Source organism: Mesoplodon mirus, assembly GCF_964341445.2.
Source record: "Mesoplodon mirus genome assembly, chromosome: 6".
Classification (NCBI taxonomy): Eukaryota; Metazoa; Chordata; class Mammalia; order Artiodactyla; family Ziphiidae; genus Mesoplodon; species Mesoplodon mirus.
The window spans coordinates 101,718,642-101,737,555 of record NC_138982.1 but is presented as its reverse complement, the minus strand read 5'-3'; the positions used below and the strand labels follow the sequence as shown (position 1 = coordinate 101,737,555).

Here is an 18,914-nt window from a genome sequence, read left to right as displayed (position 1 = left end):
ACACACATTTGACCTCTGTAGACTGTCCAAGGTAGTAGAGATGGTAGTCAAAATATGCTAGTATCCTGACAATGCAAGTAAATGTGCTGTCGGAGCTGCAAATATATTTTAATATCCCACTCCCTCATCCCAGAATTAAGACTTTGTCTACTCGTTTGCTTCCTCCAAGTATCTAATGGTTTCTGAGACAATGGCAATGGGAAGTCAGCTCTACTGGGATCCTGAATGTTCATAAGGGGAAACAAAGACTATATGATTATAGGAAATCCCTAAACACAGTCAACTCCTGTCACATCTCTTCTCTGTTTTCCATTCAACTGCTTGAGCCTCCCCTCCACACCTCACACTCATTACTTTACCCCCACCTCAAGTTGTCCAAGTATCTTAAGGGTTTGTTCAGTGACAGAGAAGGTCTATCCTTTTTGAATGCCAGACACAGAGAAGACTGGGTTTTGGTTAGCTCACCATGGCTATTGTTTCTCCCTGCCTTGGAGTGTTACTTTAGAAGCTGAGTCCTGCTCAGTCCTGTGGGTGCCTACTGACTCTGTGGAGAATACCAGGTCCAGAAACCTACATGGCAGCAGGTTCAAGGTCATAAAACACTGCTCAATCTTGCTCTTTAAAGCACATCATCAAAACACAAAGCCAGGGGCTTCCCCGGCGGCGCAGTGGTTGAGAGTCCGCCTGCCGATGCGGGGGACACGGGTTCGCGCCCCGGTCCGGGAAGATCCCACGTGACGCGGAGCGGCTGGGCCCGTGAGCCATGGCCGCTGAGCCTGCGCGTCCGGAGCCTGTGCTCCGCAACGGAAGAGGCCACAACGGTGAGAGGCCCGCGTACCGCAAAAAAAAAAAAAAAAAAAAAAAAAAAAACACAAAGCCAGGTGGCTCGGTCCTGCAGAACATTTGCCCTTAAGTACAGAGTATGCCATAATCAGCAGCCTTTCCTCCACTCCCAACACTTAGACTTTTTGGATCCAGGTCATTTGCCTAGAGTTTACTGTCTTTCAGCGAATTTTATTTGAAGGAGCTCGTTGCTCTTTCCTGTCTCTGGGCCTTGTTTGGGGCAACTTGTGACCACCTCTCCAGCTCTTCTTAAAATTGAACCCCAGAAGCAGAAATTCGTCCCTTCTCTCCCAGAAAGAATTCATCTTTCTTTCACCAGTTATCCAAGGTAATAGAAGCCCTGGATTCAGTCACCATAGTTCCTGCTCCACTCTTAACCCAAGATAATGCTTGCGTGCCTGTCCTACTTTGACATGACTAAAATAGGCCATTCAAGCAAATCTCTAGACTAAAAAGTCCTCCTCCAAATGAGTTAAAGTCTTCACTGCACAGAAGAGCCCTCAGGTCAAGTACCCTCCTTAACTGGTACTCCATTAATCCTTGTCTTAACCTGTTTCCTGACAGACGTAAGATAAAAAATTGCCTAACTCAGAGGACTCCAAACTTTACTAATAATACATCCTTGCCAGTAAAAAGTTCTTGAGCATTCACAACTGACACATGTATACTTATTTGCACATTGTATACAAGTACTACCGTACTAATATATTCATTTTTCATTAAAAAATATGCATTGGGTGCCTTCTCTGTTTCAGGAAGCGGAGATACAACAGAAAACAAGTGTTACACCTGGAAGGGACCATAAAGATTATCTAGTCCAACCCGAGTTGAACTTGGTTATGAAACTGAGGCTTAGAGAAGTGACATGATTTCCCTAGAATCACATAGTAAGTGCTTTGACAGTGATATTAGAAGACAATTCTATTAACCTTTTAGAAGACGTTATGGGCAAGGAGAAGAGAAGAGGGGATAACTGCCTCTTTCATGGTGGTTTAGTTCACAGTGTATGGGCCAGTGATCTCTTGCCCTCATTGAGTTTATATTCTAGCAAGAGGGAAACAGACTTTAAACAAAGTAAATCAGTAAAATATATAATATGTAACCTGATAATCACTGCTTTGGGGGAAAAAAGCAAGAAAGGAAGATAAGAAATGCTAGGAGTTTGATTTTAAATATATATATTGCCAAATATATTTGTAACAGTCATTTCATATGGCCATAAAAGTCATAGTCATTCTTATTAGACAATAGGATGAGACAAATAAACATAAAGAGAAGTTCTATTATTTTTCCTGCCTCCTGGATTATCATCTTGCTGCCTGGGGTACATTGTACCACCAATTTGGTAACCACGGCCATGGTTATGTAGACTGTAATTCAACAATGAAAGCGCCTCAGTTTCATGACCAATAAATACAACGAAAGGACTAGGTTAAATGATTTTTAGTATCCCTTTTAACAGTAACAGGTTATGGTTTTATAATCTCTGCAGAAGTAGTTTTATCATACTTGTCTCAGCAAAGGAATGATTCAGATTGTGCTTTTCTCAAGTTTAGGAATCTCTGTGGAGGTACAAGAAATCTGATAGGACTTCCACAGAGCCGAGCAGGTACAAGTGAAGATACCAGACTGCAAGACAGATTTTCTAGGAGAGCAGCCTCTGAGAGAAAAAGCCCAAATGTGTAGTTTCCAACACAGACCCCCATGTAAATTGTTCTTAACTGTTGCCTAGAGTAGTCCAAGCCCTGTTGTCAACTCCTCCCTTCATGGATCTTGCCCAGCAGTTCACCCAGCCATTCTGGCCATGTGTGTTGATGACCTGTGTCCAAGATGACCATTTACAGAGCCATTCTGTCTATTAAACCTCATTTGGCCACAAAGGCTATATCTGGAATCAGAAGACGTTGCTGCAGCCAGGAATAGACTCCTGGACGTTAAGCCCATCCTCATTCATTCAGGGTTGCCAATGCCCACAGCACAAGGCTGAATGCTCCCTCCACCCAGAGCTTGGTTGTTCTTCAAGGACCAGGTAAGGGCTAAGCTGGTTATTTTCATGGTCTTTGAGTGGCTACCAAAGAATATGCAAGCAAGGATCTGAAAAGAGGAGAACAAAAGTTCTGGGGAAAATAATTAAAAAGCCAAACCCTCTAGGTCCTCAGATCAATACAAGAGGAGAGGAAAGTACTAAGAGCTAAAATCTTGTTTGTATCTTGTGAATAATTTTTGCTGCTGCAGTAGAGTTGAAATTCTGTTTAGCTTAACATATTGGAAGTCAGCGTATCTGTGACAGATCCTGAAACCAGAATTTCTGTTTGGAAGCAGAAATAGCTTAATCAAAACTTTCCAAGCTGCTCTCTCCAAATATTAGTTATTTCCTGTTTGTCCTGCATTTCTCATGTTTGATCAAAGTTCAGTCTTGTGTTTGACTTTATGCAACCAAGGTGTATTTTAAATAAGGAAAGTCATTTTTAGACAGTAAAAATTGAACTATGCTCTGTTTTAATATTTTGTATTTTTATTACATTTTGGTGAGTTTAATTTATGGGCTTAGTTGAATATGGAATGTTAACATGCTTTAGGATTTTAAATGAGTTTAGGAAATTTCAGCTAGTTTTCATGAAATAGTCCCTCCATTCTGCAGACTGTGGCATATTTCATTGCAATGAACAATTCTGAGTTTGCATAATCTATTTTCATGAATAATATAATGATTTTCCCAAAGGTCAGTGGTAATGTACATTAGGAATGTACATAAGGAAATGAGAAAACACAGAGTACCCAGGACTGGTCCATAAAAGACATACCAAACGTAAGGGTAGGTGCCATCTGCTTAGCCTTTCAGCAGTTACTGTTGAACACATGCCAGTCACTGGGCATGTGGATGGGGATGGAGAACTAGAAAATCCAGCCCCCACTGCCAAGGAGCCCGCTGTGTAGGTGAGGAGATGAAGTTCTGGCATTTCTAAGTCTTGCCCCTGCCCCCAAGTAGAATGTACACTCCTCAAGGGTAGACCTCAGGCCTTCTTTTCCTTTTCAATATAAACAACATTGTGTGAATGCAACATAGCTATTTTTTAGCATATGCCAAAAAAGCATGCATACTCTATTATTCAAGGTACTTTTGATTATAAATGACAGAAACTCAATGTGAACTAACTTAAGTAAAAATAATTTTTTTCATTCATGAGACTAAGAAGGAGTTGAGCAGTGCTATATCTCGGGGATCTGCAGGATTTTTAGTGCTTCCCAAGCACTAGGTCCATTGACCTCATTTTTTCCTATTGCAAAGGTCTTCTTTGCTTTATTCTTCTTTATGCTCCAGGGTTCAGCATTCCAGCTTAGCAACCTCAGCAGAATGAAACCTTCTCTCTGTGAAAATTCATACACCAATCCCAGAGAAGACTGGTTGGCTGTGTTAGGGCTCTACCCAACTCTGAACCAAAACCATGCCAGGGAATGGACACTATGATCGGCCCAGCAAGGTTTAGGTACCAGCATGTGCATTCGGAGGTGGGTGGAGCACTGTGATTGGCAATTGCCCCATAATCACATGGAGTGAGGGAGGAAGTCCCCAAAGGAAAGCAGTTGTGCTGCCAGAGATATACTACAGTATTCTTTTCTGTGCATTGCTTTCAAGAGCAGTTTTATTTATTGCTGTATCAAATGGCACCAAAATATTAACACTGTGCATCATTATATTCTAGTGCAGCAGCAGGTGTAGTGGAAAGATCATGAGAGCTTTAGAGCAGGGTTTCACAACCTCAGAACTATTGTTGGGCCAAATAATCCTTTGTTGTAGTTTGTAGGCAGGGGTGCTGTCCTGTGCATCTTTCACACCATCCCCGGCCTCTACCCACTAGGTGCGAGTAGCACCCTCCCAGTCATGACAACCAAAACTGCCCCCAAACATTGCCTAGTCAGAGATGGGGTATAAAAATCACTCCCAGTTAGAAGCCACTGCTTTAGAGCTAGAAAGACCGGGGTTGAAATCTCAGCTCTGCAGTTCACTGGCCATGTAATCTTAGGCAAGTGGTTTCAGCTTTCTGAGATACTGTCTATACTGGGGTTCAAATTACTCAACTGCAGGATTTGAAAAAGTGGGATTCTATGATGGGGTTCAAAATACTCAACTGCAGCATTTGAAAAAGTGAAAGATAATATATATAAAGCACCTGCTACATTAGAAGGTATTTAATTAATCAAAGGTAATAATCATAGCTTGCAATTTCTGAATTTATTATGAGCCAAGTATTTTAGCATATTGGCTCATTTAATCCTCAAAATAATTATTTAAGATAGATACTCTTTTTACTCCCATTTGTAGATACAAGGCTTTCTAGAAAGTTTAAACAACTTACCCAAGGTTACTAGATGGTTAACGATAGAACTGAAGTTGAAGCCCCCTACTTACTCCTAAGTGCATGCTTTTACCCTCTGAGCTATACCATAGAAGTCTAATTTTCAAAGGAGTCTCCATACCACGCAAGCTCTACGTAATGAGATCAAAGCATCTTTAATTGTGTATGCCACTGTGTCACAAGAGAAGTGTTTTCATTGTTTCCTGTCAGCAAAAGAATGTGGATTGACTCACTATTGTTTGGAACTATAAATCTCTTCTGCAGTATTTTTTTGTCTTGATGTTAAAAATTTATAAAATGTACTATATTTATTATATTTCTTAAAAATATTTAAGGCAGCAGCTTAAAATAAAATTCTAATCATCAATATATTTAGACTATTACCAGAAACATGTCACAGGCACATTGAAGGTGTATAGATCCTTGCTATTTTCTAGCATTTTTTTCTTTTTTTTTAAGGTATTGCAGGATAATGTTCTATGTTATTTTCATTCAAGTTCAAAATAATTGTTGTTTACTACATAATAGGAGTACACTGTAATGCTAGGAACTACACTGGCTCGAAAGAGGACACCAAGGGCACTGCAGTTCTTTTTTTTTTTTTTTTTTTAATTTTTTGCCTTATAACAAATTTAATCAGTTATACATATACATATGTTTCCATATCCTCTCCCTTTTGCGTCTCCCTCCGGCACTGCAGTTCTTACAACACTTACACTGTGTAATGTGCTTAACCGAAGAAAATGCAAGCAAAACATGAACAGCAGGCAACATTAAATAATCAAATCCCCACAGAGCTAATATGTAGGAAAAAAACTAGCACCACATAAATGAGAGGCAACTTAGCTCAAACTAATGATCTGAATGCAAGACTGTAGACTTGGATTTTGTTTGTTTTGTTTTTTTCCCTGACATGCTGCTGTTTTAGAAAAAAAAAGAAAGAATGAATGAATGAAAAAGAAAGGGAGGGAGGGAAGAAGGAAGGAAGGAAGGAAGGGAGGGAGGGAGGGAAGGAAGGATTCACCTTGAAGCAATTTGAAGCCCAAATACCTTCTAGGTATGGTATCATTTAGGTATATGCTACTCAGCTAGTTCAGTTTCCCAAAAAGAGAACCACTATGAGAGAACATCTCATTTGAGGTTTAGTAGGAAACATAATACTGCTTCAGTGTTTTGGAGGTTTTTTCTCCTTACTTTTCAAAAGCTTTTATATAATAGTGAGTTTTGCTTTAGATTGCTTTCTGAAACTTACCTGAAGAAAAAAATTAGAGTTCAGCTTTAGGATACTTTTTTATATAGATGATGTGGTTAGAAATAACCTTTTGACCTTACCTGAATTGATCCCTCTTTTCAAAATTTGAGAAGGAAGAAAATAACCTTTTACCATATTTTGTATTTGTCTTCATGATTGTATAACCTTTCTCAATTATAGGTCAGTATTTCAGCCAAGAATGGTGGATGTGTAGAATCCACTTACCTCAAATGCAGTATAATTTTATGACTCAGAGAGTCCAGTCATTTCCAATTTTTGTCACTGATTAGATTTTCCAAACTCTACTTTATTATGTAATGGTCCTTGTGTAATGATCTGTGTAAGATACAGTAAACTGCTAAAGGCCCATTCCCATTATTTCAGCCTTCCATATTACAGAGGGAATTTTTGCATTTGTTTGATTGTGTTTCTACAAAAGCAATTTTCAAAATGACCTTCTTTTTCTCAATTTTTCAATAATTCCTACTATTGGTACACAGGCAAGGGCAACATTTTAATTAAATACATACTAATTACACTAACATGATTCATGTCTGTTACAGAGGCAAGAGTAATAGGGGATATTATGAGATTCAATCAATCACCATTGTAAGTATTCAAATAGTAAGGTTTCAAGTAGAGGAAACCAATAACCAGTATGCTACTAACACAGTATAATTTTCAAGGGAAATTTTTTTTCTAAATAACCACAAAGCTAGAAGATATATACATACCAGCAACATTCTCATAAAAAATTAATTATACCTTCAATTTCTATTTGGAAGAAATTTACAGTCTACTGCTCTTATAATTTTTATAATTATTTTTTTCTCTTTAAAGCATATTTACAAAGAGGGCTCTTTTTTTGCCAATTAGGACAAATATCTTCTTTTTATTATGTTCATCTTTAAAATGTAGAAAACGCCAGATTGCTACAGTAAAGGAAGTTCTTATAAGATGCTAGATTCTATATCTTTTTTTAAACATTTATTTTTTATTGAAGTATAGTTGAATTACAATGTTGTGTTAATACTGCTATACAGCAAAGTGACTCAGTTATACATATATATACATTCTTTTCCTTTATAGTTTATCCCAGGATATTGAATATAGTTCCCTGTGCTATACAGTAGGACCTTGTTGTTATCCATTCTGTATATACCATCTGCTAATCCCAAACTCCCAATCCAACCCTCTCCCAGTTCCCTCCCTCTTGGAAACCACCAGTCTATTCTCTATGTCCCTGATTCTGTTTCTGTTTCATAGATAGGTTCATTTGTGTCATTTTTTAGATTCCACATATAAATGATATCATATGGTATTTGTCTTTCTTTTTCTGACTTACTTAGAATAATAATCTCTAGTTGCATACATGTTGCTGCAAATGGCATTATTTTGTTCTTCTTTATGGCTGAGTAGTATTCCACTGTATATATGTACCACATCTTCTTTATCCATTCATCTGTCAATGGACATTTAGGTTGGTTCCATGTCTTGGCTATTGTGAATAGTGCTGCTATGAATAGGGGTGCATGTATCTTTTTGAATTATAGTTTTGTCTGGATATATGCCCAGGAATGGGATTATGGATCATATGGTAATTCGATTTTTAGTTTTCTGAGGAACCTCCATACGGTTTTCCACAATGACTGCACCAACTTACATTCCCACCAACACTCTAAGAGGGTTCCCTTTTCTCCACACCCTCTCCAGCATTTGTTATTTGTAGACTTTTTAATGATGGTCATTCTGACTGGCATGAGGCGATACCTCACTGTAGTTTTGATTTGCATTTCTCTAATAATTAGTGATGTTGAGCATCTTTTCTTGTGCCTATTGGCCATCTGTGTTTCTTCTTTGGAGAAATGTCTCAAAGAGGATATTTTAAAATCCCCTTTTCCTTTGTACTCATAAACTATTTTTCCATAGCTTTCTGATATTTTTAGTGGGCCCAGGAAATATGTTATTAAAGTTGCTTATTATCCTTCTAAAATTGAAATGATGCATCAATGAAGAAATATCTGTTTTTTCCCTAGAGAGTGCTTGGGAAAATGGGCCTGAGTTTTAAGAACATTGTCTTCTTAAAGAAACAATTATTTCAGAAAAGTAGATTTGAAATGTGTGTTTATACTTCCAAAAAGTATACTTTGTTGAGGGGAACTGGCATAGTAGTGAACATCATGGTTCTAAGAACAAAAAATTTTACAATTTGTATGGAAACACAAAAGACCCCAAATAGCCAAAGCAATTTTGAGAAAGAAAAATGGAGCTGGAAGAATCAGGCGCCCTGACTTCAGACTATACTACATAGCTACAGTATTCAAGACAGTATGGTACTGGCGCAGAAACAGAAATATAGATCAATGGAATAGGATAGAAAGCCCAGAGATAAACCCATGCACCTGTGGCCACCTAATCTATGACAAAGGAGGCAAGAATATATGATGGAGAAAAGACAGCCTCTTCAGTAAGTGGTGCCTGGAAAACTGGACAGCTACATGTAAAAGAATGAAAGTAGAACACTCCCTAACATCATACACAAAAATAAACTCAGAATGGATTAAAGACCTAAATGTAAGACCAGACACTATAAAACTCTTAGAGGAAAACATAGGAAGAACACTCTTTGACAGAAACCACAGCAAGATCTTTTTTGACCCACCTCCTAGAGTAATGGAAATAAAAGAAAATAAACAAATGGGACCTAATTAAACGTAAAGCTTTTGCATAGTAAAGGAAACCATAAACAAGATGAAAAGACAACCCTCAGAATGGAAGAAAATATTTTCAAATGAAGCAGCTGACAAGGGATTAACCTACAAAATATACAAACAGCTCATGCAGCTCAATATCAAAAAAACAAACAACCCAAGCAAAAAGTGGGCAGAAAACCTAAATAGACATTTTCCCAAAGAAGACATGCAGATGGCCAAGAAGCACATGAAAAGATGCTCAACATCACTATTAGAGAAATGCAGATCAAAGCTACAATGAGGTATCACCTCACACCAGTCAGAATGGCCACCATCAAAAAATCTACAAACAATATAAATGATGGAGAGGGTGTGGAGAAAAGGGAACTCTCTTGTACTGTTGGTGGGAATATAAATTGATACAGCCACTATGCAGAACAGTATGGAGGTTCCTTAAAAAACTAAAAATAGAGCTACCATATGACCCAGAATGTACCCTGATAAAACCATAATTCAGAAAGACACATGCACCACAATATTCATTGCAGCACTATTTACAAAAGCCAGGTCATGGAAACAACCTAAATGTCCATCAACAGATGAATGGATAAAGAAGATGTGGTACATATATACAATGCAATATTACTCAGCCATAAAAAGGAATGAAATTGGCTCATTTGTAGAGATGTGGATGGACCTAGAGTCTGTCATACAGAGTGAAGTAAGTCAGAAGAGAAAAACAAATATCATATATTAACGCATATATGTGGAATCTAGAAAAATGGTACAGATGAACCTATTTGCAGGGAAGAAATAGAGACACAGACATAGAGAATGGACATGTGGACATAGGAGAATGGGGAGAGGGGCTGGGATGAATTGGGAATTGGGATTGACATATATACACTACCATGTGTAAAATAGATAGCTAGTGGGAACCTGCTGTATAGCACAGGAAGCTCAGCTCCATACTCTTTGGTGACCTAGATGGGTGGGATGGGGGGTTGGGAAGGAGATCCAAGAGGGAGGGGATATATGTATACATATAGCTGATTCACTTTGTTGTACATCAGACACTAACACAATATTGTAAAGCAACTATACCCCAATTAAGAAAACAAAACAAAAACATCATGGTTCCCCAAATCTTCCTAGTCTTAGTTTACTGGGATATAGTCTGTCCCTATCTGGATTTTTGTCTTTCTGCACCAGGAGCCCTGTGGGAAACAGTCCTTTCAAAGGAAGCCAAATCTAGATCTGGATGCTACAGAACTTGGAGATCAAGAGATGTTACCAGAGGTCCTGCAGACTAAGCCTTCAGTTTCACTGACTCTAGGAACATAGCTTTTTGAGCTGAAAAGTACAATCACAAGTACTGAATCCAGTTTCCTTTTCTTAATGAGGAGACAGAGACTTTCCTAAGAGCAGAGCTTGTTTAGGACAGCGATGCAGTTCAGGTGACTCCTTCACTAATGCTCTTTCCACTACTTAAAAACTGAAGCATAGTTGCTTAGAAGGTGTTAATTATCTCAGTCTCAAGAAGTGTGACTTTTGGGAATTCCTTGGTGGTCCAGTGTTTAGGACTCAGAACTTTCACTGCTGAGGGCCCGGGTTCAATCCCTGGCTGGGAAATTAAGATCCCACAAGCCATGTGATGTGGCCAAAAAAAAAAAAAAAAAGGTGTGACTTTCAACTGTTAGGGCTAAAGATTTTCCAAACCATAAATCATATCATCAGCAATCTTTTAACCTATGAATCCTACACTTCATATTTTCCCCCATTTTGTCCACTCATTCAACAATCTGAAAGGTGGTAACCTACTCAGGGCAAGCACTCTCCATTTTTATAGATTCTTGACATTCTATTTCAACTTCCAAAAAAATGAGGTTAGAGAACTGTCTTAAGTGTAAGATTTTAAGAAATTCTTCATCTTAAAGTTTGAAAGGAAATCTTAGGTTTCCATGCCCTAATGATTTAAATTATAAATTAGCTTCAGAAAAATTGTTTTCTTTCTGTATCTTATTCTTTCATCACTCTGTCCCCCTTTTTTTCTAATGTACACTGAATTTCATTTGGATTTTGATTGTTTTTCACTGAATTATAAATTCTGTATGTTGAAAAATATTGACTAAGAAAATAAGTATAATATTATAAATGTTATAACTACTTCTTTCCTTTCTTTTTTTCTTTTCTTCTTTTACCTATGCAGACACAATCATTATATTGCATATCAGGAAAATACATTAGCAATGTTTTCAGTATTACTGTTTTATAAACCTAAATGTCCTAATATCTATAAGTAATCATTATCACAAAAAGTAAGGACATACTGGGACTCTTTGCTTCACCATCCCTCTTCAACCTGAAATTAAGGTTGATGAATTAAACTTATCAACAAAACCATCATGAATATTTAGAGGGAAGATAGAAGTAAAATCATTTCACAGTCCATTTACTAGTGTACATTTCAGCCCTTGCTAAAATTTTGAGACAGTTTCTTTTAAAATAACTTTTTAAATAAGTAAATTCAATGTGCTTCTCTTTAGGAGTTGTTTAGCAGTGTTATAATAATGTGATTCCCTGCACAGCCCAAGCAGTCCTTGTTCAATAGTATTGTTCAGGGATATCTCAGTGTCTTCATATTGACTGTCTACTCCTTGTTTGCCTAGTTTAATAAAAGGTGCACATTGCCTGCTTTGATTCAGAAACTGTCAACACAATTGGAAAACTCATCAGATTCAGCAAGAGCAGAACAGTCTGCTACGTGTCCCAACTGAGCCTTGTGTAGATTCTAGGCTGCTAAAAATTGCAGTGTCATTGACAAGGAACCAGTATGATCTATTTAGAATAACCAGCCAGGTTTTAGATGATAATTCCTGACAGAATCTAATTTCTTCTACCTCTGCATAGAAGTTATCACTGCAGTCATTTTCATATTTTTTCACTTTGTTTTAAATTTTCTTCTTACATTTTAAAATAAGGGTATAACCTGGTATAACTCTTCTCCAAAGGATGACAGCCTACAGCTATCATAAAACCATACTGTTAACAAAATTCTCTCTAGTTAATTATCACCCCTTCATATCCTAAAACAATAAGCCTCATTTAGTCTTTTAGACAAAACACCCCATATGCTCCTGGCTCCCTGTCAGTCCTTGACTAGGGAATCAGAAATACCTATAAAACAAAACTTCCCACAAAAGACATGTTAATGAAGATAAAGGTTAATATAAAGCTTTCATAGGTCACATATATGACAACTGGAGCTCACTCTTTGACTTGACAAGGCATTGTTTTAGATGCTGGGAACATATGGAAAAAAGAAACAGTTCCTGCTCTTGAACTCGGCTTGCCCAGCTGAGAGACTGCAAGTGTTTTGTAGTGGCCAAAGCAAAGGGGAAACAGGATGCAGCCAGAGGTGAGGACTGAGAGCCAGGGTCATGGTGAGCCACTGCAGAATTTCAGGAACGTGATCACAGTTTCACATCAGCAGGATTGCTTTGGGTGCACTACGGGAGATGATTGAGGAAGGAAAAGGGGAGACAAAAAGACTAGTTAGGCGGTTGTTGCAGTGATCAAAATGAAAAATAAATCATTTGAAGAGAGGATTAAAACTGGAGCAGATTTAAAATATATGAAGGTGGTGGAATCAACGTGTCTTAAGTTAATTTTGAGCACCCAGAAAGGCAAAAGCCCAGATGACTCCCTGATCTCTGACCTAAATCACTGGAAAAAGAATGGTACCCTTTTCAGAGGACAGAAATGCCAAAGCAGGGGCTTTCCTGGTGGCACAGTGGTTAAGAATCCACCTGCCAATGCAGGGGACACGGGTTTGAGCCCTGGTTCAGGAAAATCCCACATGCCGCGGAGCAACTAAGCCTGTGCGCCACAACTACTGAGTCTGTGCTCTAGCGCCCAAGAGCCACAGCTACTGAGCCCACGTGCCACAACTACTGAAGCTCTCACGCCGCAATTACTGAAGGCAGCATGCATACAGCCCATGCTCTGCAACAAGAGAAGCCACTGCAATGAGAAGCCCGCGTACCACAATGAAGAGTAGGCCCTGCTTGCTGTAGCTAGAGAAAACCCACACGCAGCAACGAAGACCCAACACAGCCAAAAATAAAGTTAATTGATTAATTAATTAATTTAATTAATGCCAAAGCAGGAACAGGGTTAGTTTTGAACAAAAAAAAAAATCATGGCACCTATATGACAACTTTATGAAGTGTTATGTCCCATAGACAATAGATGGAGAAATCTGGAGAGAAAGCTGAGCTGGAGCTGCAAGCATAAAAGTCATGAGCAGGTAGGTGAGAGGGAAAGCATGGAGTGTGTAAATGTGTAAGAGAGGCTCAAGAGCTAATTCTGGGAGAATGAGGTATGTGGCTCAAGACTCAGGACAGTTTTTTTTTTTTAAGTGAAACCCCTCAATCTAACTTTAAACAAGAACCTAATGTTCATTTTATTTTATTTTATTTTATTTATTTATTTTCGGTACGCGGGTCTGTCACTGTTGTGGCCTCTCCCGTTGCAGAGCACAGGCTCTGGATGCACAGGCTCAGCGGCCATGGCTCACGGGCCCAGCCACTCTGCGGCATGTGGGATCTTCCCAGACCGGGGCACGAACCCGCATCCCCTGCATGGGCAGGCGGACTCTCAACCACTGCACCACCAGGGAAGCCCTCAGGACAGATTTTTCACTACCACTATCATGATTCAGAGGCTACCAAGGTGATAATATTAGTCCATTCTTCAGGGCATTATTAGCTATGTGATATTGACCCAATCTGTTCATTAGTTTGAGCTTCAGTTTTCTTACCTACAAAAGATGTAGAACCACACTCACATAGGTATCTTGAGATCTAAATAAGGTAAGCTGTGTTAAAACACCTAGCCCGGAAATTGACATATAATAAGGGGCTCTCAAAGTTTTATATGTTACTTGAATCCGAAGCCAGAAAGATCACAGAAAATTTAACTCATGGTCACTCCAGCCCCAAAATTGCTTCTCCTCCTTTGTCTTCTATCTTTATTAGTTGACCAAGCCAAAAACCTAGAAGTCATTCTTCTCTTCTCCCTCTACTTCCATACCCAATTTCACCCTAATCTCGCATTCCTGTCAGATCAGTCTATTTCTTGTACCCCACATCCACTGCTTTCACTAAGGCCATCCTGACCTCTCTCCTGGATCACTGCAAGCCTCCTTCAGGCTTCCCACACCCTCCGATGCACTCTTCACATTGCAGCCAGAGTGAGCTTCCAAAAGATAAATCTAATGTCATTTGCTTGCTAAAACCCTTTGCATAAAGTCTGTATTTATAGCATGTAAAATCATTCATGATCTCAAGAAATATAGTTTTTACTTAACTCTTGAGCCTCAAATCTCACCATTCCTCTCTTTGAAGACTCTATTCTAGCTTCAGAAATCTACTTTCATTCCCTGATCAGGTCACATCTCCTCTCTTGGACCCATCTAGTCTAGTCGACCCTGCTACCTTCTACATTCAGTTCACCTCCTCTGAGAAGCCTCCCCAAGGCTGGGTTAGGTACTCCTCTGAAAAGTTTCCACAACTCCCTGTTCTACATGGCACTTACCATATTCAGACTCCTTGGTCACCTTCGCTAGATTATACATTTCCTAAAGACAGAAATATTTCTTACTCATTATGTTATCCCTTATACACGGTATGCTCAATAGTATATTTTAAGTGATTAGTATATATCTGTTTGGATAAATAAATTAAAAATCCTTTAGAAAGTTGTTGTGTCTTTTAACCATCTTCGAGAATCATATTGCTTAAATCTCTTCTCTAGCTACCTTCAAAACCAGAATTTTTACGTGCGTGATCTTCAACAAATTAAACCTCTCTGTGTTTAAGTTCCTTGTCTGTAAACTGAGGATAACAATAGTACCTACCTCATAGTATTACTTAAGGATTAAAAGAGTTGATGCATGTAAATCATTTAGAAATGGCACCTGGAAGTTTCCAAGAGCTCTCAGTAATTGTTAGCTCTTATTATTATTGTCACTGTTACTCTAGTTATTAATATTTTCCTATAAGGTGGGAACTTCATGTTTGACATCTGTCATGAACCAGGGCTCAGGACATAGTTCACAAAGTCACAAGTTAAAGAACAGAGGAAGCTTTAAAGCCAGAGGTCAGCAAGAAGCAATGTCATGAGTCCCTTAACCTCCCACTCTCCCCACAGAAAGGCATTCTGGGACCAGACACGTTGCTGAACACATTATGGATAAAGGTTCCTGGTGAAGGACCACACTTTCTTGTCACTCTGTCTCCTTACAGGCCAGTCATGAGAGCAACTTTGTCAAAAGAGAGTAAACAGCCTGCTTGACACCAAGCAGGCTGGATGTGAGTGTCAGCTGTTTACAGGAGTTGTCTGGAAAAGTCAGCTCCCCAGCAACTAAGGACGTTTGGGTCAATGGGAAATAGTAAACCTTCTGGACAGGAGTAAGAAACCACGTCTTTACAGGAAGCTGACGTTGGGTCCAGTGCCCTCTGTCTTAGAGAAGAGCAAGGCCCAATCTCACCTGGCCGTTGTCTAGCCAAACCAGGGAGAAATTATATCATTTTGAACAATACTACTTGATGCCCCAGTTTTTTATTAATATTTCCTTCTGAGGTACTTCAAATGCTGTCATGCTTCTGCTTTGAATCCATCTTGGGTAGCTTGAGACTCCAGGTTTTCTAAGAGTCTGCTCTCTATCAAGACAGATCCCAAAATTTCTTCTAATAGCTTTTGTTTTTGTCAATAACATTTATTAATGTGTCAGGTACCATACTAAGGGATGAGAATACAAAATATAGGGACATAATTCCTTCTTTTATGTATGTTTAGCCTGAGAGGAAGCAGATGAAATATTACAATACAATGTAACAGATGCAATAATAGAAATGTGTGCAGGACTCAGAAGCACTCAGAAATTACTCTGTTCAGCCAGAGATTACATTTTGCAAACTATGAAGTAAATATGTTTTTGATTTACCCAGAATATAAAGCTTAGGATCCAAATAAAAACATTGAAGCCCAATTAGCAGATGTATAACAATAGATAAAATGGTAATCATCACTCCTAAAATTACATCAGTTGATATAAAATTGGAGAGGAAGATGTTATCATGAGAACTGAAAAGCATTCCTGGGGAATGGCCAGAGGAAAAGTTTGGAAGCTGAAAGAAACAAAGTTCAAATTTCAGCTCTGCCACCTATGCTGTGTGAATTTAGGCAAGTTTCCTAACATCTCTGAGTCTAAATTTTCTCATTTAAAAATAGGTATAATAATAACTACCGTATTGAGTTATTTTAAGCAGTAAATGAAGAAAACTATGCAAAGCATCTAGCACATGATGCTCAATAAAGGCAGCTAATTTTTTTCTCAGCCTATAACTTCACTTGTCATCTATTTGATTCTATGCACTTATAATTAGGTAACTGTGAAATCGACTAGAGAGCTCTCCTGGGGTGGGATTTTAAAGTCTTTCTATAATGGAGTTCTATCCTATTTTTCTTAGTTACTTTTCAAAACTATCCACAGTAGTTTTGATGCATTATAAGCATTTTTATACACATGCTGTTTTACTAAAATGTGTTGCAAAATGTCTTAAAATTCAAGCCTAGTTGGTAGCAAAAGTAGTCAGAAAACAGATGAGAAAAAATCCTATTCAATAATGGAATATAAAATGAACAGAAAAAAAGCTAGTATCCTGACAGGTTAAAGTGTTTTGGTCACAAAGACACAGATGGGATTATGAGACATTTCCTATTACTAAAAAAGCTAAAGCTTAGCAGTTAAGTGGTTCCTGAAGTTATATTTTTGCTTCTTTTTGCAGACTGCCTCTAGCATAAATTATAGATATTTTAGAGTCATGTCAAATAGTGTCAATTAAAAAAGAAATTAAAATGAGATGTGTTTTTTTATTATTATAGAAAATGAAAGTGTGTAGATGGTGGTACAATAAAGAGAGCACTGATAACAATATTTACACTTACATTTTTGTATTTCTGTTGTTGGCACAGGGAAGAGGTAAGCTTGAATTGTGCCTGTCTTTAAATATTCGTCTGTCCCTCAATTTTCCCACATCAAAAATGGGGGAAATATCAATGGAAAAGCTTGGGTCCTAGCCCACCAGACACCTCCATTTTGAGGGGCAGGGGGAAGATGCCTACACAGGACCATAAGATGCACCTTTTAAAAGACCTTCATTTTTCCTCACAAGGTGGCATTTTAGAGAGGGGAGGCTGTGGATTTCAGAGAGCCTGCCCTGCTTTAGGCAAATCCTGAGCCACAATCCTTTAAAAACCCTCCCAGAGAACCACCTAGTCTATAAAAATATGGTTCCAGTTCAGTGCCCTCTCTATGCAAAGTTTTTCATTTTAACTGTTTAGTTAAATTTTAACAATTGGGGAATTTTGAAAACTGCTTTACACACTTCCTTGCCTTCTTAAAATAAAAGCAGACAAATGTTTAAAAAAAAAAAAAGAAAGGGGGTAAATAAACCCTTTCCTTTGTCTTTCTCCCAGAGATAATGTAAGAATAGTCACGTGAATACCTTTGAACACTTTATTAAAAAATAAACTACATAAATTCCAGATCAACTGTATTGCATTGTTAGGAAATTCCCAGTGGGTAGTATATTAAACAGAGAAATAGATAAATATCTTACCTCATCTTGTATGTGATTTCCTAAGTACAAAAAAATAATAATAATACAGTTATCTTGTTGTTACTCTTAACTTTGGCTTCTTATCCTGTCCCTAAAGCTACACTGTCCTATAGAGTAGCCACTTGCCACATGTGGCTATTTAAAATTTAATGTCAATTAATTAAACTAAAACTAAAAATTCAGTTCCTCAGTCTTACTAGCCACACTTCAAATGCTCAATAGTCACATGTGACCACTTGCCACCATGTTGGACAGAGAGAACATTTCCGTCACCACGGAAAGTTCTATTGGAGAGTACTGGCCCAGAGGATACTCAGGCTGAATGTCCTGTTGCTCTGTGGCCTTAAGCTGGGCACTGATAGCATTTCAAAGATTAAATGACCTTAGAAGTTCTGAAAGGACTTCATTATAACATCAGTGTCAGACTAAGGGAAAGACAGAAGTAAGTGAAGAAGAATTAAAGAGGCAGGGCTTCCCTGGTGGCACAGTGGTTAAGACTCTGTACTCCCGATGCAGGGGGCCTGGGTTCGATCCCTGGTCAGGGAACTAGATCCCACATGCGTGTCACAACTAAAAGTTCACATGCCACAACTAAGGAGCCCACGTGCTGCAACTAAGGAGCCCACCTCCTGCAACTAAGACCCGGTGCAACCAAATAAATAAAGAATTAAATAGACGGTAAAGAAGAAAGAAGGAAGGATGGCTACAAAAAGAATACACACTGACATTATTATAAAGGGATAAAAAATGAACCAGGAATTCAGTGCTTCTGCAGAAGTACAGTTTTACTTAAAACATTTGTCACATGTGGTTTGTATTAAATGCATCAATCTTAGACTAACTTTCTGATGTCCTAATTGGGTTTTGAGGCATTCCAGCTAAATCACACAAAAACTATTTCTGGACATTGGGATGAAATTTAACCTCCCATATGTATACCACAAGTTTAAAAAACATATTTTTCCTCTCAAGGGGGGTCAGCAGATGCTACGAAGATACTTGCAATTCTTGTTCACAACTTTCGTATTTATCCTTGTCTGGACCACATGTACTCACAAGTAGTTTTCATGCTTACCAATGT

The 18,914-nt window shown here is 38.3% G+C and overlaps 1 protein-coding gene across 4 annotated transcripts in view; it reads left to right on the top strand.

Annotated features, from left to right (window-relative positions):
- Positions 1-18,914, top strand: part of EPHA6 (EPH receptor A6) — a gene marked incomplete at its 5' end in the record, with an annotated part of 845,284 nt that overhangs the window by 809,124 nt on the left and 17,246 nt on the right. The window lies entirely within an intron of this gene.